Genomic DNA, 21878 nt, shown 5'->3' with positions numbered 1-21878 from the left:
TAATTTTTAACTCATTAGTTATGGTCAGTTTTGAACTTTATGTGAAAATTATTTAGTGTACATGTCTGACTCAACATTGTGTTTGTGAAATCCATCTATGTGTCATGTGTTGCTGCAGTTTTTTCACTTTCATTGCTACATAGTATTCCATTGGATGAACATACATGTATCCCCCCATATAACATGGTACTTCTATAACACATTTTCACTATAACACGGTATGTCTGTAGAAGATATCCAAGAATTGCTGGTAGAAGAAGAAACCGATGGAGCAGCTTTGGTAGAAATGACATCTGGAATGTGCCAAGATAACTTAGGGGATGATAGCACTGATGAAAATGAAGAAGTTGAAGTTTACTCTAAAAAGCATAAAGAAAGGCCTAGACTTAGCTGAACAGTTAGTTATATGTCTTAAACGAAGATCCTTGCACTGAAAGAAGCACAAAGTTTAAGAGAGAACTTCAAAAGTGCTTAGCATCGTATAATAAAATTTATAAAGATCTCTCAGCTAAAAGCATACAATCTAAAATAACAGATTTTTTGCAAGACGTAGAGCACAGAAATCAAGATAAAACTGAAGAAGGTTCAGAGGATGAGGACATCTTGTCAAAAAGAAAATGCATTTGGTTAATGGAGCTTAGTAGTCATGAAGAAAACAGTACTTAAGTCATGTTAATATGGGATACTTTTGATGAAAACTGCTTTAATAAGATATTTCTTTTAATTATAAATATATAATAGTATGTTTTTTTTTAATTTTTGGTAACTAAACACTTTTTGTACTAGTTCTTTGTTTCATATAACATGGATTTGCATAACCGTGTTATACAGGGGTTATCTGTATATAAAAATATATAATTTACTTCTTCTATATAAATCAACACTTTCTTGGCTTTTGATTTATTCACATTAAAATAGTGTTATACATGCGTGCATTATACATATTATATATATTTATGTATATATATTATGGGCATTGTTTGGCTCTTACAAAATATGTGTTCATTCTTTTACATGTCTTTGGGAGAATGTATCCTGTATATATCTTTGGAGAGGAATTGTTTTAGTAAGTATTTTTGTATAATAATCCTTAGGAAGCTTAGACAAATATTTCCAAAGTGATTGGCTCAAGTTATACTCCCACCAGCGGCACTAGAGGAGTTGATTATAGTAGAGCTTGGCAATTTTATATAAACTCTAATTTTGATCTTTATATCTGCTTAGCCACCATTGTCTTCTTTCCTAGCAATCATAAGTTAAAAAAGTGCAAATGTGCAGATGGGTATAAAGGAGGGATGCTTTTAAACTTCATTATATTCTGAAAAGTTTTTAATAGAAATGTAATATTTTCTAAAATTATTTGTCTGTTTATTAATTTTAAATATTTAATTAAAATAGAGCAGATCTAATGAATTATTCAAAACCATAGTAAAATTGTTATCTTAATTCTATTTTTTTCTATAGAAGATTACACACACACCTTAATCTATATCCTGAGTGCTCACCAAGCAAATAAGAGACATTTTTAGTGTTCTCCCAAAAGCCCCCACAGGAGAGAGAAAACAACGCACATTCATAAACAACCAGAATTGGAAGTCAGTGTCTCTGAAAAAGGGTGCTTGAAAAACACCATGATTTTAAGCTTTACAGAACATATCATTGTACTCAGTGTAGGAGGTGAAGACAAGAGGCAATTTATTCTGCAGCTGGTTTCGAAATAAACACAGCAAAGAAAGATAAGGAGTGAAAGAGGGATAAATCCACTGGTAGCAAACTTGATGGACAGACAGGCTGCCATTAACAATGCTGTTCCTTTGTAAGTACAGAGTGATGTGGAGATACCCTGGCATTTATACTGTAGACATGGTCCTTAAAGATTTTACACCTCCAATTCCTTAGAATTATCAGCTATCTCCAGCCTGTCAGTCATCCAAGCAATCTTAGATTTTTAGCTTGCAGGCCAGGCAGATTATTGACAAAGCAATCCAGGGTGATATAACACACCCTGACAAACAACAGTGAGGGGGTTGTGTTTACCACTTTCACTGCACCAGTTCAGCTAAATTAATTCTTAACACTGAAAGTAAACTTTCTCTTGATAACCTTTTACTCCCTACCAGTGCCGTTTTGCTACACAGCCTTGTTCTACTGAGCTGTTACAGCACCCTGATACAAGTTATTTAATGTGGTGGGAAGCAAGGTGTCTGTCTCCACAGCAAGAGAACTAACGAGGGCATCTGTAAGTAAAATCTCTCTGTTCAAATTGAATTGAGCATTTGACTTAAAGACTTAGGATTTGACTTAAGAATATAAAAGTAGATTGCTAAATACCCTGCATCTGTAGAGCTCACACAGATCTTCCCATTATGTCCCAAGTCTAAAAAGCAAAGGTAAAAATACGACAACTACAAAACAAAGAGACAAAGGAACAAAACAATTTGACAACATTTACATAGTTTTTTTTTTTTTTTTTTTTTTTTTTATTGTATTTTTACCCAGAAGCAGTTTTAGTGGTAAACTCATAATGCAGGGCTAGGAGAATTTGGAGGGGGCAAAAACATAAGTTTTGAAGGCAAACATCAACACACCCCAAAATTTACCTGTTGTTTCAGACTCTGCTAACACTCAAGTTAACTTTTTGGACTATGCTCATTAAAAAAATATGTTACAAGTTAAATCCCCTGTGCCTGAGTCATTTCTATGTTGAAACCATCCCTCTAGTTTCATAGTTTGAATTTTAAGCTAATTTTAACTGTTTTAGACTAAAACTTGTTTTTCATGGAGAATTCTAATGCTATTATAATTATATGAAAATATGTCTCAAATGTTTATGAAATTTCTTGGGATGTATATTTACAGAATTGTCTGAATTACATAAACTTAACATGAATGTTGGCTTTCTTCTAAATTAGAAGTCAGATATAACTTCTAGGAATGAAAAATTTTAATAAAATTTATAAATATATTTGATTAAATATATTCATACTTTATATACAATCTTAACACAATAAGTTTTATAGTAAGCTAAAATATCCAAATAATTAAAATTATGAAAATCATAGAATGAAGTGACTTATAAAAATTGAATTATTATAAATATATCTCATTCTCTTTTCATTTTTGGTGACATGTAGGATTTTTTGCTTATGTGTGTATTTCATTATCTGGTTCCTATCTATCCCTTTAAATCAAACCTGGACAAATATTCTACATAGTGAATAATGTCCGAATTCCTGACCTTGTTTTTCTGTCTCATAAGTGCCAAGCTGACTGCTACCTCATAGCTGTTATTCCTTACTGCCATCTCCAGATTTTTGCATGATTGGGTTCTTCACAGGAGTAGCTGAAATGTCACCTTCTCCAAGATGGCTTTACTAATACCCTAATTAAAGTGCCATCTTTCATTTATCTTCTATCCCCTTACCCTGTTTTATTTTCTTTATGGCACATCTCACTACTCAAAAGCATGTCATTTATTAATCTGTTTACTTGTTTCTTATGTATTTCCCCACTGGAAGATAATGTCTATGATGACTGGCTATTTGTCTTATTGTTACTGGAGCATGTCCACCACCAAGTGGGTATTGGAAAAACTGGTGAAAGAATGAGGAACAGATTCTGGTAATGTCAATGGGAATGCATAGAGATAAATGGTGAAAAAAATTGGCATTGCATATTTAACACAATTTACTAGATTGACTGTAAAGAGCAAGAGAGAGAAAAGTTAAGGTTACTGTGTATGTGTTTGTTTATTTATTTTTTTTATCATGGTTACTTAGGAGAGTAGGTAAGACAGCATGTAAAACTTGTCTATGGAGAATATGGTAAATTCACCTTTGGACATATGTTGAGACACCAAAGAGAAATCTAGCTATATAAAGATATTCTTAAACCAAAAGGGATTGGAATAGCAGTTCTCAACTAGGGGTGATTTTGGTCTCCCAGGGGAATTTTGGCAATGACTGGAATCAATTTTTGTATTACAACTTGGGGTTACTAATGGCATCTGGTGGATTTAGGCCAGGGATATTACTAGTCATCCTGCCATGTACAGGAGAACTCTCTACAAAACAAACAAACAAAAAAAATTGTCCAGATAAAATGCCAATAGTGATATTGAAGAACTGAATTTGAAAACAGACAGATGTGAGATGTCTGTATGAAGATGGTTGATGAGATGAGGGTAGATAAAATATCCAAAAGCATGTCTGCAGGTAGTTAATAGGACTAATCAACATTTATCTAATACTTATTGTCTATCAGGCATAGTTCTAGGAACTTTACATATATTAATTTGTATAATCTATAAAATAGCCATATAAAAGTTGTTATTACAATATTACAGATAAAAATGTGAAACCATATAAAGTGAAGCAACTTGCTCAAAATGATAAAGCTAGAAAATAGTAAAGCTAAGATACAAAATCAGATACTTCTTCTAGAGTTCAAATATAACTTTGGTAAATTACTGTCTTCTATGGTACAGGAGGAAAAAAAAGACAGCAAAGTAGATATAAAAGCAATGGTTTTCTCAGAAAAGAATCTAGAATTGAAGAAGCCCAAAATTATTTCTAAAAGCAGCTATCCCATAGTGTCAGATGTTGAACTGAGCAAAGGTATTGTCATTGGAATTATCAAATGGTTGTTGGTGAACATCTAGCTAACAATTTTAGTCAAGAACAGGTAGTGATACCCATTCAAAACAAATGCATGATCATATAATACGGAAGGATATTTTTTGTGTAGTAGTTTGAGGGAGTATGAGAAATGAGGGAAAGATACTTTGAGGTCAGGAATCTCAGTCTTAGAGAGTAGAAATTAAGATTGAGTTCTACATGTTTTGGAATGAAGCTTGGATTTTGAGGGTACGGAAAGCTTGAATGACTCTATGAAGAGTGTAATAAGAGTTAACATGAAGTACATTTTTAAAATGTGAAGCAATAGCCCAGATAAAATATAAAAGCATATGTCTGTAAAAGTCCCAAACATCTACTTCCCTCTCTTTTTATATAAAGATGTAATTGATAATGGGTACTGCCTAATAGTGAGCCTGGTATAGGATATGATAAAATGTACCTGGCATAGGCACATCTCAGTTGGGTGAAATTTCATTGTTGAAATGACTGATTACAGAATGAGATGGATAAAAAGATGGGGTAGAAGAGTTTGCTGGATCAAAGATCAAGGTTCTAGGGGTTGTTATGAGAAATAAAAGTGAGATTGGGGTACTGAGAGATCAGGAATGGATAGAACAGTAGCTCATAAAACTATTTTCATGAAAATTTTCAATCAGAGCTACATTATTACGAAAAATTACAGTCAGTAAAATTATATAACCCACTAAAGATAACAAACTTTCCTCTATGAAATTTATAGATAAGAGTGTAAATTTTTGATCTAATCCCTCACACTAAAGTGTTGTTCTTTGACAAGAAGAATATTATCATTACCTAGGTGGGCACCACCTGTTAGAAATGCAGAAACTAAGGGACTGTCTTGTTTCTGATTTGTAGAATCAGAGTCTGCTTTCAACAAGATGCCCTGAGATTCTTATACCAATAAAGTTTGTTAAGCACTTACCTAGATGACTGATTTTCTTCTATTTTGTTCTAAACCATGATATTTCTTGTGAAATAAAATATTATGTGAATCTATAATAGTCTAGTTAAATTGGAGATAGGCATCCTCTCACAGGTTTCTAATATTTCACAAAATACAGTTTGCAAACCACTGGCTGAGGATGTTTCAATTATGGACTCACATGTTCTAATCTGTAACACCATACTTGCTGTGTGACATTGGATACATGGAATACTGAGTTTCCCTCCTTCTTGATCACTGCATAATATGTAATTGATTTTCTGTTGATGAAATCTGAGTTTCTCTTTTCTAAGATACAGAGCTCTTTGTTAGATGTTAAAGTTATATGTAAATTGTTTGACTTTTTAAATTGATCTCTAGGCTTCATTTGCATTTTACTAGTTTTCTTCAATTTTCCCTTCCTATTTCAGATCCAATCTAGAGACCACATTCTATTTTTTATTGTGGCTTCCCAGTCTTCTCTGGACTGTGAAAGAGTGTCATGGTTTGCTCTTTAGTCATGACCTTGACAGTCTTGAGAAGTATTGGCTAGGCATCCTGTAGAATAGTCACTCAAATCTAGTTTTTATCTAATGTTTTTCTGAGACAAGTCTGTGATTATAAAGTTTTGGAAATAATACCAGAGTGGGGAAAATCCCTTTTTATTGCATCATATCAAGGGGATGTGTCATTTACAGGACATCATTGATAATGTTAACCTTTATCACTTGTTAAAGACCATGCTTACCAGGCCTCTCCACTGCAAAGTTACTCTTTTTCTGTTTCATTATCCTATTATTTGGAAATGAGTCACTATATCTAAAAGATGAAGGGAGTAAACATTACTTCCAAGAAGGTTGGTTATCCATACCAGGTCTGTCCAGAAAAGGTCCAACCATTGTTAAGATAACAAGGTAACTTGGCAGTGAAGGAGAGTGGGTTGGAGTGCAGATGTGTGAACAATGACTACTTCACTGTACTAGTCAGTGGAGGTGGTAGATTCCGTTGAGTGAGCATGTGGACTGTGTGGCTGTTGCATTCAAAATGATTGAGTAGAGCAAGGAATCTGCACCAAATTTTGCATTAAGCTTGAATAGTCCTCCATGCAAACTATTATGATGACTCAGAAGGCCAGCGCTATGGGCAACTAGTGACAGGCTACTTCATTGTCACAACTTCCCATGCATCACATCTCACGCAGAGTTTTTTGGTAAAACATAACATCACCCAAGTGACTCAGTCCTATTACAGCCCAGATTTGGCACCCTGTGACTTCTGGCTTTTCCCAAAATGAAAATCACCTTTGAAAGAAAATAGCTTTCAGACTGTCAATGAGATTCAGAAAAATATGACAGAGCAGCTTATGGCAATTGGGAGAACTGAGTGAGTTCCCAAGGTGCCTGCTTTGAAGGGGACTGAGGCTTCATTGTCCTATGTACAATGTTTCTTGTGTCTTGTGTCTTTTCAGTAAATGTCTGTATTTTTCATATTACATGGCTGGATACCTTCTGGACAGATCTCGAATATGTACATTTTTAGTTTCTTACAGGAGTTCTATATTGGTCAGTGAGCTCTGAATTTGATAAATGACCTCTTAAATGGAGGGAGTTTAACTTAATCTCTGCGTTTCCAGCAACTAAGTAAAATGCCTGGGATGGAATATGCATTTCATAAGTATTTGCTTTTTTAAAAAAACTAGTTATTTTCCTTTAAATAAAAGTGTCAGATCAGATGGCCTTTCTGTTTCCAAAAGATAAAATTTCCTCAGGTATTAAATTAAAATTTATTGTATGTCAGAAATTTTGAGTCCATACTAAATATATTGACCAAACTATTCCATTATGTCTTCAAAAATTTCCCAAGTTAACCTATGAATATATTAGCCAAACTATTCCATTAAGTCTTCAAAACTTGCCCAAGTTAAATTAACCTATTTATTATAGCCTATAGTTTGGTAGTTTCTGCTTTATAAAATATGCAACTTAGAAACATTGCTTTAACAGTGTGTTGCTATAACAACTAAAATATAAACTGTATATCAATATATTAAGTATAAATATAGAAGATTGATATTAATTTTACCAAAATAATGCATCTTATTATATCTACATTATATCTAAATCTGTATTTTATATATAGAGAGATCCATGTAATGCCTTCTTTAAAATACTTTCTGGCCAGTGCTTCATTCTTAACTATAATGATAATTAATTTACAGAATAGCTGTAAAGTTGGTAGATTTTGCAGTTCTAATGTTTTCACTTCATTTATTATATTTTTAAAAATGAAATTATAATGTGTGCATATATAAACATATACATACAGTAATTATACAAATAATAACTTTTAACCACTAGTATATATGTAAATATCTACATACACTTATACATGTAAGCATTCACACAAATAAAACTGAAAAACAAGATGCCTTTATTATAAAGTAACATATAAGAAATCTCTCTGTGTAGCACAAGATTAATTTAGGGGAAAGTTTTCTATTATTTCTGACCTTTGAATAATTTTTTAGTATAATCAAGAACAATGAAAAATTCTATAAATTCCTTTAAAGCAATATATTCTTAAGTTGATTACCTAGGCTCATGGAAAAGAAAACTGGCTGTATTGTGACAATGATAATTTGTATACTTAATTATTTATAAGGGTACAGTGGTCGAGTTTCTAAAAATCTTTCCATAAAAATATCTCAATATAAATCTCTTTGATATACAGTAATGTTACTTCATCTTTGTTTCCAGCTGTGCAGCATAAACCCTTTCATTAGTACATGCTTTCACTTAAGGGGATTGCTTTAACAAAGATCTAGCACATCATTATGACTTTTAAGAGATGACTGTGGCAAAAAAATAAATACCGCATCTTATTAAGACATGTCAGTTATGGCAGTACTGAGCTGTTTTATATTTGGTTTCCACACCACACATTTTAGTTCCAGCAGAAACCCAGGGATGCACTCCAGAGGAACACATAATGAGGTCAGATAGAAGATCTTGTCTTGTTTCAGATATGAATTCAATCCATCCTTTCTTTCATGTGAGACAATATTCACAGAAGGAACTGCTGCTGACATGTTTTTAACTTCACTGACACTGAAAATCTTTTCTCCTCTGTGCTCTCAGCTTCCACCTGAAAGAAAAAAAATCTATGCAGAATAATGCTATTAGAGATGGCCACACATTAAAAAATCTTATTATGTTTGTTTATTCACCTCTTGCAATGTTCACTACACAGTTGTGTCAGCTAATTTTTGCCTTATGATGTATAAGTAACTGAAAACAATGTCAGTTGAGGCTATTTTTATTGCTGTGCCTTCGAAGCCTAGAGTCTTGTAAATTGGGTTGGAGAAGCAGAAGATAAAAGAGTGGGGAAGGGGAGAAAGACTAATTAGGGTTTTAATATGAATAATTTTAATTCAAAGAGTGCTAAGCTATTTCTTCAGCTGTTGTTCAAATAGTTACCTGAAAGATGGGAACTAGATCTTGACACATGGTTCTGACTTCACACAATCGCACAGTGTGGACCTAAGATTGGTTTTAAAGTGAAGAACTTCTTTGTGACAGATAAATGTAAGGCTGTGGTTTTGAAAATGTAAAACCATAGTCAGTGGGTGACTTTCTTAATTTTATTTTTGGACTGTCTATTGCTAGTGAAACATAATTGATTTCTATGTGCTGATCTTATAACCTGTGGCTTTTCTAAATTTATTATTAACTTTAGTAGTTTTCACATGTTTTTATTGTTTTGTATTTCTCTATATAAGACTATGTCACCTGTGAACAGAGATAGATTTACTCCTTCCTGTGCAATTTTAATGCCTTTTATTTATTATTATTTATTATTATTATTATTATTATTATTATTATTTTGACTAATTTCTCTGGCTAGAACTCCTAGTAAAATATTTAATAGTAGTAATGAAAGTGGGCATCCTTGTCTTGTTCCTGATCTTAAGAGGAAAACCTTCAGTCTGTTACCACTGAGTATAAAGTTAGCTGTGGGTTTTATAAAAGCCCTTAATTATATGAAGAAAATCCCCTTTAATTTCTAATTTCTTGAGTATTTTATTTTAATTATGAAAGTGTAAATTTTGTCACATGCTTTTTTCTGCATAGTTGAAATAATTATATTATTTTTCTTTATTTTATTAAAATGGTGTGTTATATTGATTGGTTTCCTTATGTTGAATTGCACTTTCGTTCTTGGGTAAATCACACTTGGAACTGGTTTGTTAGCATTTTGTGGAGGATTTATGTGTCTATGTTAATAAGAATTATTTTTTGCTAAATTTCTTTCTGTGTGGTATCTTTATCTGGCTTTGGTAGCAAGGTAATGCTAGCCTCATAAATTGAGTTAGGAATTGTTTTCTCCTCTTCTGTTTTTTTGTTTTGTTTTGTTTTTAATGAGTATCAGCAAGATTGGTATTAATTCTCCTTTAAGTGTTTAATGGAAGGCACCAGTGAAGCCATCTGATCCTAGACTTTTATTTCTTGATAAGTTTTTGGATACCGATTTAATTTCTTGTTATAGGTCTCCTGAGATTTTCTATTTTTTCTTGGTTCAGTTTAGGTAACTTTTGTGTTTCTAGGAATTTGTCCATTTCATTTTAGTTATATAATTTGTTATCATATAATTATTCATAATATTCTCTTATACACCCTTTTGTTTCTGTAGGGTTGCTAGTAATGTCCTCACTTTTATTTCTGATTTTAGTTATTATTCATCTCCTCTCATTTTTCTCCTTGTCAATCAAGCCAAAGGTCAATTAATTTTTGTTTTTTGTTTTTTTTACCAAAGGAACATCATCTGATTTCATTAATTAAATTTTTTTTCTATCCCTTATCTATGTTTATCCTAGTCTTATTTCCTTCTTTCTGCTAGTTTTAAATTATGTTAATTATTGATCAAAGCTCTTATTTGTAAACATGTATATGTTTACAACTATATATTTCCCTGAGTACTGCTTTTGTTACATCTTCTAAGATTTAATGCTATATTTTTGTTTTCGAGAGTCTCCAGGTATGTTATAATATCTCTTATGGCTTCTTCTTTGATCCATTTATTGCAAATGAGGGTGTTATTTAATTCCATTTATTTTTTGATATTCTAGTTTTTTTCTGTTATGATTTCTAGCTTTATTCCATTCTAGTGGGAAAAATATTTTGTATAATTTTAATCTTTTTAAATTTATTTAAAGTTGTAGTTCAACATATGTTCATTACTATAGAGTGTCCTGTATGCACATGAGAACGATGGCATTCCACTGTTGTTGGCTGAAGTGTTCTATATATAGCTGATAGGTCCAATGGTTTATAGTGTTGTTAAAGTTCTCTATTTCTATATTGATTTTCTTTCTAGTTGTTCCACCCATTATTGAAAGTGATGCATTGAAATCTCCAACTATTAGTATAGAACTATAGATTTCTCACATCAATTCTGTTAACATCTACTTCATATATTTTGAGGCTCTGTTATTTGGAACATATACTTAAACTTTTTATATCTTCTTGATGATTGTCCCTTTTATCAGATAATATACTCCCTTGTCTCTTATTATAGTTTTTGCATGAAATAATACTTTGCCTGATGATAGTATAGTCACTCCAACTCTCTTTGACTACCATTTTGTACTGAATATGTTTTATATGCTTTTACTTTGAACCCATCTGTTCACTTTAAATAGTATCGTTAAGTCAACTTTAGAACAGTTTAGTTTCACAGCAAAATTGAAAGAGAAGTACAAAGATTTACTGTATACCCCTTGTCCCTATCCATGCATTGCCCCATAATCAACATCTCTCACCAGAAGGTACATTTGTTACAATTGATAAACCTACACTGATAGGTCATACTATCCAAAGTCCATAGTTTAACTTAGGGTTCACTCTTGGTGTTATACATTGTTCAGTTTAAACAAATGTATAATACCATGTAACGTGGATCATTAAAAAGAAATTATTCTGTTAATCACTGCTTTATGATTTGAAAGTTTAATCCATTTACATTTAGTGTTATTATGGATAAGGATAAACACTTTTGTCATTTTTTATTTTTTCCCCATATGTCCTGTACCTATTGTGCTCCATGTTTCCTTCATTGCTGCCTTTTTTACATTTAGTAGGTTTTTTTTTTTTTTTGGTTTTTTTAAGTATATTTTATTGATTACATTGTTACAGTAGACCCAATTTTATTTCCCTTTGCTCCCCTGTGCCCAGTATCCCACTTCCCCCAGCAATCCCACTCCACTTAGTTAATGTCTATGGGTCGTGCATGTAAGTTCTTTGGCTTCACCCTTTACTATATTATTCTTAACTTCCCCTGTCTATTTTGTACCAACCAATTATGCTTCTTAGATCATGTACCATATCCCCATTTCTCCCCTTTCCGCTTCACAGCTGATAACCCTCCAAATGATCCCTATATCTATGATTCTGTTCCTATACTGGTTTGCTTAGTTGGGTTTTGTTTTTGTTTTTTAGATTCAGTTGTTAGTTGTGAGTTTGTTGTCATTTTAGTGTTCATAGTTTTGATCTTCTTTTGCTTAAATGAGTCCCTTTAACGTTTCATATAATAATGGCTTGGTGATAATGAACTCCTTTAGCTTTACCTTGTCTGGGAAGGACTTCATCTGCCCTTCCATTTTAAATGATAGCTTTGCTTGATAGAGTAATCTTGTAGGTCCTTGCTTTTCTTTTCTTTTCTTTTTTTTTTAATGTATATTTTATTGATTATATTGTTACAATAGTTCCAATTTTTTCCCCTTTGCTCCCCTCCGCCCAGCACCCCCCTTCCCTGACAATCCCCTCCCCAAGTCCATGCCCATGGCTCACCCTTTCATATATTCTTCTTCTTTTTTTTAAATAATTAATTAATTAGTTAAATATTTTAACAATAAAAAATAACAATTCCTCCCTCTCAGACTTAAGACCCTTTACAATCTTATAAAGGACAATGGACGAAGGTCTCGAGCTCCTCTAGCTGCTTCAAGCTGGACATGGTCGTCATCCTACCTACCCTTGGGTCAAGAAATCCCTAATAAGAGTGGGGATGTGGAGGGGAGGGTGGCCTTCCCACATGGGGAAGGATCGTGCAGACTCCATGTTGGTTGGCTGCCCCCAGACAACAGCGTGCTTGGTTTAACAGGCTGGCATCTTTGTTGTATTCTGGGGCAACAGGGTTAAAGGACATCATTCAATCCGTAACCACTAGATGACAAAAGACAGGTATTAATTTTTCAATGTCCCACATTAAGGAAAAGAAGGGCTTCTTTGGAGGAAGGTATGCCAGGTACATCTCACCTGTCCAAAACCCTTTTGCCCATTATACTTAGTTTGGACTGAGGGAAATATTTTAGGTTTCCCCCCTCTCAGGCCTCTGGGCTCTTTCTGTCCAAGCCATTAGGATAGAAAAGAGAAACCAGTTTTAAAGTGAAGCCCACAGACCACCCCGTTCTTCACCAACCCAGCCACTTAGTTCAGCCAAACCGTTGAGTCTCAGGAGGCAGCAATGCAGACAGGATTAAGTGAGGCCTATACGTACAGACAATCACTCAAGTAATGAGATCGTAGGCTTATGCCCTTTGAAAACAGAAAACACATGTTAATTTATGTAACATAGCCCACACACAAGTTTATAGATCTGTAGGACTGTCTTATCAGAAAGACATCCAGTTGCAAGGCATTTGACATTCTTCTTGCCTGTAAATTAAACATCTTTGATAATGCCACAGACATAGTTTAACTTTCAAATGAAAACAAATTTTAAATGAAAAGAAACTTTAAAGATGGTTAGCTGCACTACTTTATAATCTACCACTGGATATTGTGATCTTCCTTGAATCTTGATTTTTCTCCCTAAGATTACCCTCCTTGTCATTAAAGAGACTGCATTAAGTTCATTTTTAATTTATCCTGTTCATTTGCATAAACACAACAAGAGCAGCAAATGATCACTTATGATCTTTAGTTCTGCTTTGCTGGAACTTACCCAAGGAACACTTAGGGTGACCTTCAGTCTGCCCCTCAGGGCACAGAAGCTGAGCCACATACCTGGCATTCAGCCTTGCCTGTAAACACCTGTCTTTTCCAGGTCCTCCTGGTTTTCCATTGTGCCTTAAGGTCCCTTCTAGCCATCTTTCAGGAAAACAACCTTCGTTCCTTCCCTGGAAAGATTGCTATGGACCGCTCATCCATCCAAGGTACCAGGCCTTTTATCTCGTGGACTTTTATTACCTTTGAAAGTCAGTCCCAGTTGCTCAGGGCTTTTTGGTAACAACCAAAGCCCAAGCATGTCTCCTTTAGGCATGACATTCCAGTCAAAGTCTTAGTCAAAAAAAATCGTTATTAATAACTGGTCTTATTAGTTTTATGCAAAGAAACTTAGGTCATTACTTACTTCTTTAGAATGCCAAATTCTGGAGGGATCAGATAGGGAGAAAATATATACAGTGTGAAGGAAAATCCTTGTCCTTCTAATATTCACTGAACTTGCATTTCTATTCTTTATATTTTCATTTTTTCCCCCCACTAAAAATTTTTCTGTTTGTTTTTCCCATTACAGTTGTCTCACTTTTTCCCCCTCTTGCTTCTCTGCACCCTGTCCCTCCCTTCTCCCACATTCAGTCCCCACCCAGTTGTCCATGTCCATGGGTCATTTATACATGCTCTTTGACTAGACCCTTCCCCTTCTTACCCCTTCTCTCCCTCCCATCTCCCCCTTTGTTACTGTTAGTTTATTCCTTGTTTACATACCTCTGGTTCAATTTTGCTCATTTGTTTGTGTTGTTCATTAGTTTCCTGTGACAGGTGATAGCATAAGGTAATTTTATTTTGTTGCCTGGCTTATTTCACTAAGCATAATTCTCTCTAGTTCCAATCATGTTGTTGCAAATGGTAGAAGTTCCTTCTTTCTTTCAGTACTTATTCATTGTCATTTTCCCCCTTTGTACTCATGTTTCTCTCTGTTTCTCTCTGTTTCTTCATCTTCTTAAAGCAGACCCTTTAGCATCTCTTGTGATGCTTTGGTGGAGATGTATTCTTTTAACCTTCTTTTGTCTTGGAAACTCCTTATTTAACCTTACATTTTGAATAAGAGTCTTGCTGGGTAGAGTATTCTTGGTTGTAGGCCTTTGTTTTTCATTGCTTGGGATATTTTTTTGCCATCCTTTCTGGCTTGTAGTGTTTCTGCTGGGAAATCTGATGACAGCCTTATTGGAGCTCCCTTGTATGTTATTAGTTATTTCTCTCTTGCTGCTTTTAGGATTCTCTCTTTGTCTTTGAATGTTGCCATTTTAATTATGATGTGTCTTGAAGTGGGCCTGTTGGGGTTCATCTTCATTGGGACCCTTCGTGCTTCCTGGACTTGCATGACTCTCTCCTCATGTTAGGGAAGTTTTCTGTCATTACTTTTTCAAAGAGGTTTTCTATCCCTTGCTCTTCTTCTTCTCCTTCTGGAATTCCTATGATATGGATATTATTATGTTTCATGTTGCCCTGCAGCTGTCTTAGAGCCTCTTCAGTCTTGTTCAGTCTTTTTAAATTTTGTTGCACTGTCTGGGAGTTTTTGTCTACATTGTCTTCCAGCTCGCTGATCCAATCTTCTGCTTCCTCTAGTCTGCTTTTAATTCCTTCTACTGTGTTCTTCAATTCAGAGATCGTATTCTTCATTTCCTCCTAGTTCTTATTGATAGCTTCTATGTCCTTTTTCATGCTGGTGTAATTCGCAGTAAGTTCCTTGTAGTTTTTCTGGAGTTCCTTGTAGTTTCCACTGAGCTCATTGAGCTTCTCCATAATCCATGTTTTGAATTCCATATCTGATAGTTTGCTCCCCTCTATTTCATTTAGCACTCTTTCTGGGGATTCTACCTTTCCTTTCGATGGGGGGTTGTTTCTCTGTCTCCCCATTTTTGTGACTCCTATTGTTTTTTGGTGCTTCTTAGAATGATCTGCACTTCCTGGATCTGCCCCTGGTGGCTCAGATCCTGTACCAGTCTGGGCCTAGGCAGCCTGTTGAAGACTTCCAGGCATCTACTGCCTTTGTCTGACTTCTTTAATTGTTAATCTATTCAATCTGTGATTAGCTGTCAGGCTTAAAGACTGTGGGTGTGGCAGCTTAATTCCTGTAGGCAGGGCTTTTGCTTCCCCTCAGGCTGAGGCCACTTGGACTGGGGGGAATGATCTGCCTGCAGTACTGGGATGAGTCAGCACTGGGACCCAGTCAGCTGCTTCCCCAGTTCTCCCCTCAAAGCCATCATACCAAATTCTCCCCAAGTCGTCTCTAGTCCTCTCTGCCCTCCCTTCGCTTGAGCCCAGGGTAAGTGGGGGCCAAAATATTTTTGTATGTGATCTGCTTAAGAGCTCTTTTTCTCCAGCTGTTTCTCTCTGGCTAGTAAGAAACCCTGTGGCTTTTCGCTTTTCCCAGCTGGATACTATTTTACTTTCCACTCTGTTGCTATAGGCTAGGAAGCTCAGCTGGGGGTTTAGACCCTGCCCTTCTTATGGGGAACCCCTGGTTTCTGAGCTGTTTCTCAGTCCCTTCAGCTGCCACCCGTGTGAGCCCAGCCAGCCCTTCTGCGTCTCCACACTCCCTACTGATCACATTGTGATGTAGCGGCCTTTTCTGTCTCTTCGTGGTTATAAGACTTCTCTCTAGCTAGTATTCGGTTGGTTATTCCAGATGATTTCTCCAAAATTAAGTTGTAAATCCAGACTAGTTCTGGGAGGAGTTTAGTGTAGCTTCCACTTACTCTTCCGCCATCTTGATTCTCTGTTATTAACTTTTAGAATAAAAAATCCCTTTTCCTAATGAACAATATAAACATAAATTCTATTTAAGTAATGTTACATTTAAGCATTATATAAGCGATATGTATTAAAAATAAATTTTTATAATTAATTTATAAAAATATTTCAGGTTAAAATTTAAATTCTCAGATGAGAAATAAAATATATAATGTACAGCCATTATATTAGTTTCCCATTACTGCTCTAATAAATTACCACAAACGTCTTGGTTTCAAACAATGTATCTTATGGTTCTATTAGTCATAAGTCCAATAGAAGTCTTGCTGGACTAAAATCAAGGTATCTGCAGGGCTATGTTCATTCTTTTCTGCAGACTCTAGGACATTTTATTGCCTTTTGTAGCTTCTTGATTAATGGTCCCATCCTCCATCTTCAAAGTCAGCAATGATAGGTCAAGTTTTTCTCATATTGCATCTCTTTGACCTTTCTTCTATTGTTGTCACCCTCTCTCACTCCACAACCAGAGAAGTTTGTCTTCTTTTCAGGTATCATAATTAGATTGGGCCCATTCAGATAATCCATAATTATTATCCTTGTGGTAACAATCTTCAGGTTCATTACCTCAATCACATATGCAAGTTCCTTTTGCCACATAAGGCAACATTTGCAGGTTACTGAGACTAGGTTGTGGATATCTTTGGGGACATTATTCCACCCAGAAAAGCCATGCACTGTATCTGATAGGGTAAGTAAACTGTCATTACAGAATATTTAAAAGCAAAGGACAAAAAAAGATATATTGGCCCAATACTGACAAAAATAATACTGACACCACTGTAATATTATTAAATAAAATGCACATTAGTATTAAAGAATTATTAAACAAAATATATGTTTCTTCTTTTTCACTAAGGTTACATACAGTTTAAATAAAGGTCTCAGTTTTACTTGCTCACTTGCTCTCCTGCTGCATGAGAATCAAGATCTTATTTTCTGTTTTATATGAATAAAAGCTCAAATCCAAGTCACTAGTGCCCATTTTCAGGCTCTTATGCTTTTAGTTACTGTATTTCTGATCAAATTAAAGCTTTATGCAAATAGTTGTACTGGTGTGCCCTGAGATTCAGTCTAATATGTGCCTATTTTTTGAGGTCATGTTAGTCAAAAACATTTTGAGTATCATTTACAACTTAATATGAAGGTTCCACAGCATAGAGGTTAGAGCGGGCCAGTTCCAATTGCTACCAAGGTTGTCTCTGAAGGTAAGGTGAAAAAACAAAAAGTGACAAATGTGGGATTTGTCTCAGACTAGTTTTAATTTAGTAAAATAATCTCATAAACATTAGTTAATTTTTCTAGGAATTTATTGTCATTATTGTTGAAATTCATAATGTATATCAAGTTATCAGAATTAATATTAAAGTTGTAAAAGGGAGAAACTATAATGATAATACATGGATGATATACCTCTTATTATCGGAATATGTGTGGTATATATCATGATGATTAATAACATAGCTTCTGAAGTCAGCGTGTGTTTTATTTTTTCTTTTACTTTCTCTTTTGTAAAGGAAAATATAATTTTTAATGGAATAAAAATTTTTTAATTAAATTCAAGTATAGTTGGTATACAGAATAACATTAGTTTCAAGTATACAACATAGTGACTAATTTCATATCTATATAATTTACAATGCGATCACCACACTAACTTTTGTAATCATCGGTCACCATGCAAACTTGTCACGATATTATTGTCTATATTCCCTTGCTTTTTATTTTCTTTTCTTTTTTTTTTTTTTTTTTTTGCTCATCCTCCTCCCTCTCTCACCCTTTGGCAAGCCTTAGTTTGATCTCTGTTTCTGAGACTTTTTTTGATTTGTTCATTTGTTTTTTGTTTGTTTGTTTTTTCTTTTGGAGTCCACATATAAGTGAATCTATACAGCACTTATCTTTCTCTGTTTGACTTATTTCACCTAGCATAATACCCTATAGGTCTATTGGTGTTATCACAAATAACAGTATTTCACCTGGTTTGTTTGGGTTGTTTTGCTGAGTAATATTCCATTTTATATATGGACCACATCTTCTTTATTAATTCATCTATTGTAGGACATCTAAGTTGCTCGGCTATTGTAATTAAAGCTACAATAAACATAAGGGTGTATATGTTTTTCAAAATAGTGTTTTTGTGTTCTTTGGATAAATATGTAGAGTGAAACTGCTGGGTTGTATGGTAGATCTATTTTTAGTTTTCTGAGGAACCTTCATACTGTTTTCCATAGTGGCTGCACCAATTTACAATTCCACCAACAGTGCACTAGGGTTCTCTTTTCTTCATATCCTTACCAACACTTGTTATTTGTTGACTTTTTAATAATAGTCATTCTGACTTGTATGAGGTGCTATCTCATTGTGGTTTAAATTTGCATTTCCCTGATTATTAATGATATTGATCATATTTTCATATCTCTGTTGGTCATCTGTGTGTCTTCTTTGGAGAAATGTCTCTTCATGTCCTCTGACTATTTTCAATCAGGTTATTTGTTTTTTGTTTGCTTGTGTTTTTTATATATTTGGATATTAACCCTTTATCAGATATATCCTTTGTGAGTATATTCTTTCATTCAGTAAGTTGTCTTTTGTTTTGATATTAACTCCTCCCCTTATTTTCAGTGTGTTCTTATGTTTAAGCTACTTAACTTTTCTATGCCTCAGTTTTCACACCTATAAAGTGGGTTCATAATAAAATATATTGCATAAGGTTGTCATGACAATTAGTTACCTTACTGTTTGCAAAGCAGTCCTTACAAACAAAATAAGTGGAATATAGATCAATACATTTCAGCACTTTCACCAACATGATAGTCAACCAATAAGTCATATTAGGGTACAATATCTACTACTGCTTAGCTCTATGCTGACTTAAGAAAGTAATAAATATATTAAATATATATTATATAAAACTTTTCCTCAAAATGACAGAAATACCTTGTGAAGATTAGAAATATTTGGTTGCTACATTGTATGACACTGGGTACAACAGAATCCAGAAATAAAGAGATTAATTTAGACTTCATTATTTTATGATAACAACTTAGTATCATACATGAGATCAGGGCAGTGCAAAAAGAAGGACAGGTCTTTATAATAAACCTAGGGCACATTCTTCTGCTCTTTTAATGTTTCTCAGGTGCTATAGCTAAACACTGAACAAGTGGAGAAAAGAGAGTGCCATCAGACCTTAATTTAATAGCTGACACATTTTTGGGGGGGAGGGTCTAGGTAACAATATATCTCACAGACTACAAGGAGAAAATTGAACCTCTTAACTTGTAGGACAGCATAGCACTTAATATTCAAGAATTTGATAGGTTATGCAAGGTTATTCTAGATGAAGAAGGATAATGGCGTGTCCAGAATGGATTTTTCATAAACACACCAAAAGCCATTTTATAATGTAATGGCAACATCAAATGCTTGGAAATCATGATCCAAACAGATGCCAGTGGTATTCAGCAACTTTATCAAATCAACATGAATACCTATATAATCAAATAAGCAGTCAGTAGCTACAAAAAAATTCTAGTGCTAGCTACATTTTCAAATCAAATGACCATTGTTACATACATCTAATTTATTAAAATTCTATATTTTTATAAATAAAAGAAGTGTAAATCTTCTTGAGCTTCTTATTGGTTAATATTATGACTGCCTAACTATGTAATTAGCATATATATATTTTTGGCCCCAAGATCCTCATGGACATACATCTTCATTAGTTTCTCTAATTAGAAAGAATTCTCTAACCTTAAGATATAGTTGCTTGACCTATAATAGGGGAGAAAAAATGAAGAAGAAGGATATTCATCAGAAACAGAACAAAACTCTCTTTATTGTCTTAGGATTTTTTAAGTTGTAGAAACGTAATCTTGAAAATAAAACTCCTCAAGAGCTATACACAATTTAAAAATCTATATGAAATGAAGAGATCAAGACAACTCTCTGAGCCACCCTATGGAAGTAAATCCTATCTACTATTTTCCATCAAAAACCCACAGAAGGGCTTCCTCAAGGCCTGTATATTGCTGATGTTGCAAGCTCTTCTCATTCATTGGACAATATAATCTTCATTGTTTTTTAGTCCATTTCTCTTTTCCCCCTACTCATGTTCAGAAAGCCTCTCTCTTTCTCCTCCTCTCCCCTCCCCTCCTCTCCTCTTCCCTCCTTGTCTATGCATAAATATATTCGTGTAGTCCTATATGTATTTATGTACTTATATGCTATGTGCATATACATACTACATATGTATACAAAATATCTCTAAAATTATTTAATTAAAAAATAATAAGGCTTAAAAACCTAATTTGTAGGTCTTTCATAAAGTCAAGGGAGATGTCAAAATCTTTGAGTTAACACAATGCTTTAAAATATTTTTAATATAATATTTAAAATAACTTCTCTCATATGAACCCTCACCTGACACCTAGAAATGGTATTTACCATACTCTCTAACAGACTATTTAACCGTGAGGATTATTTACAAAAAAAATAAAATTCCAAACCATCCCTGTCTTCTGAGAATTAGAGTGATGGAATGCAGTTCTAAGACATAAAAGGAAATGCTGAAATAAAATGTTAATGTATTTTGCATATTATTACATAAGTTTACTTTCTGTTCTTTATAGCTTATTTAATTAACAAGTTCAATTATTCATTTTAGCATTATTTATTAAGTTTTGAATTTGTGCTAAGTACTATGCTAGTGCCAAGAAACAAAGTGAGCAGTATATTTTTTTCTCCTTTCAAGAAATTTAAGGCCTAGTTAGGAAACATTGATCGTCAACAGCAAACTACAAAATCTTTAAAGTTGTTCAAATAAAATTAATGCTTAATACAACATATGGGTCAGTACTGGAGAGTCATGGAAAATGTCTAAAAGAAGGTGACAAACTACTTGAGGATCATGGTGGCAGCAAATGCAGATAAGAACATACTTTTTGTGGGAAACTATGCATGGATGATCTTGTTTGGAAAAGAAATGTTGGGGATTGAGAGATGGAGTTAGAGATGAGGCTGGAGATAGAAGGAAGATATGTTCTTGAAAGCACTACTGAGGCATTTTTACTCTATTCTGTTGGTAACAGTGGGGACTTATATGTGGAAAATTAAGTCCAGGGGAAACAAAGAAGGCACAAATATGAGTCATACAATTAAAATGTCTAAGGTATAAAAGACCTAATGCAAATAATAGTGAATGGAAAGAAAGATTTGTTTTAGTCACCTTCAGAAATATATCTAGCATTATAAAGGGCCAATAGTTACAGAAATAGAAAGATACTATACATTCAGAATGACCCTAAAGTTTTCCTAATCCCATGAGAAACAGAGTTGAGAGTGAATCACAGTTTTCAGACAATTATGAATGTACAGAGATTACCTAATGAATATAGTAGCATAAATCTAGGTAATAAAACAGCTCTTTGTATGGGTCTTTTCTTATACTCATAAACTATTAATCTCAAGAGTACCTTTGCTTTA

Source organism: Furipterus horrens, unplaced genomic scaffold (assembly GCF_987537825.1).
Source record: "Furipterus horrens unplaced genomic scaffold, mFurHor1.1.pri manual_scaffold_5, whole genome shotgun sequence".
Classification (NCBI taxonomy): Eukaryota; Metazoa; Chordata; class Mammalia; order Chiroptera; family Furipteridae; genus Furipterus; species Furipterus horrens.
This window is presented reverse-complemented; position numbering follows the sequence as displayed.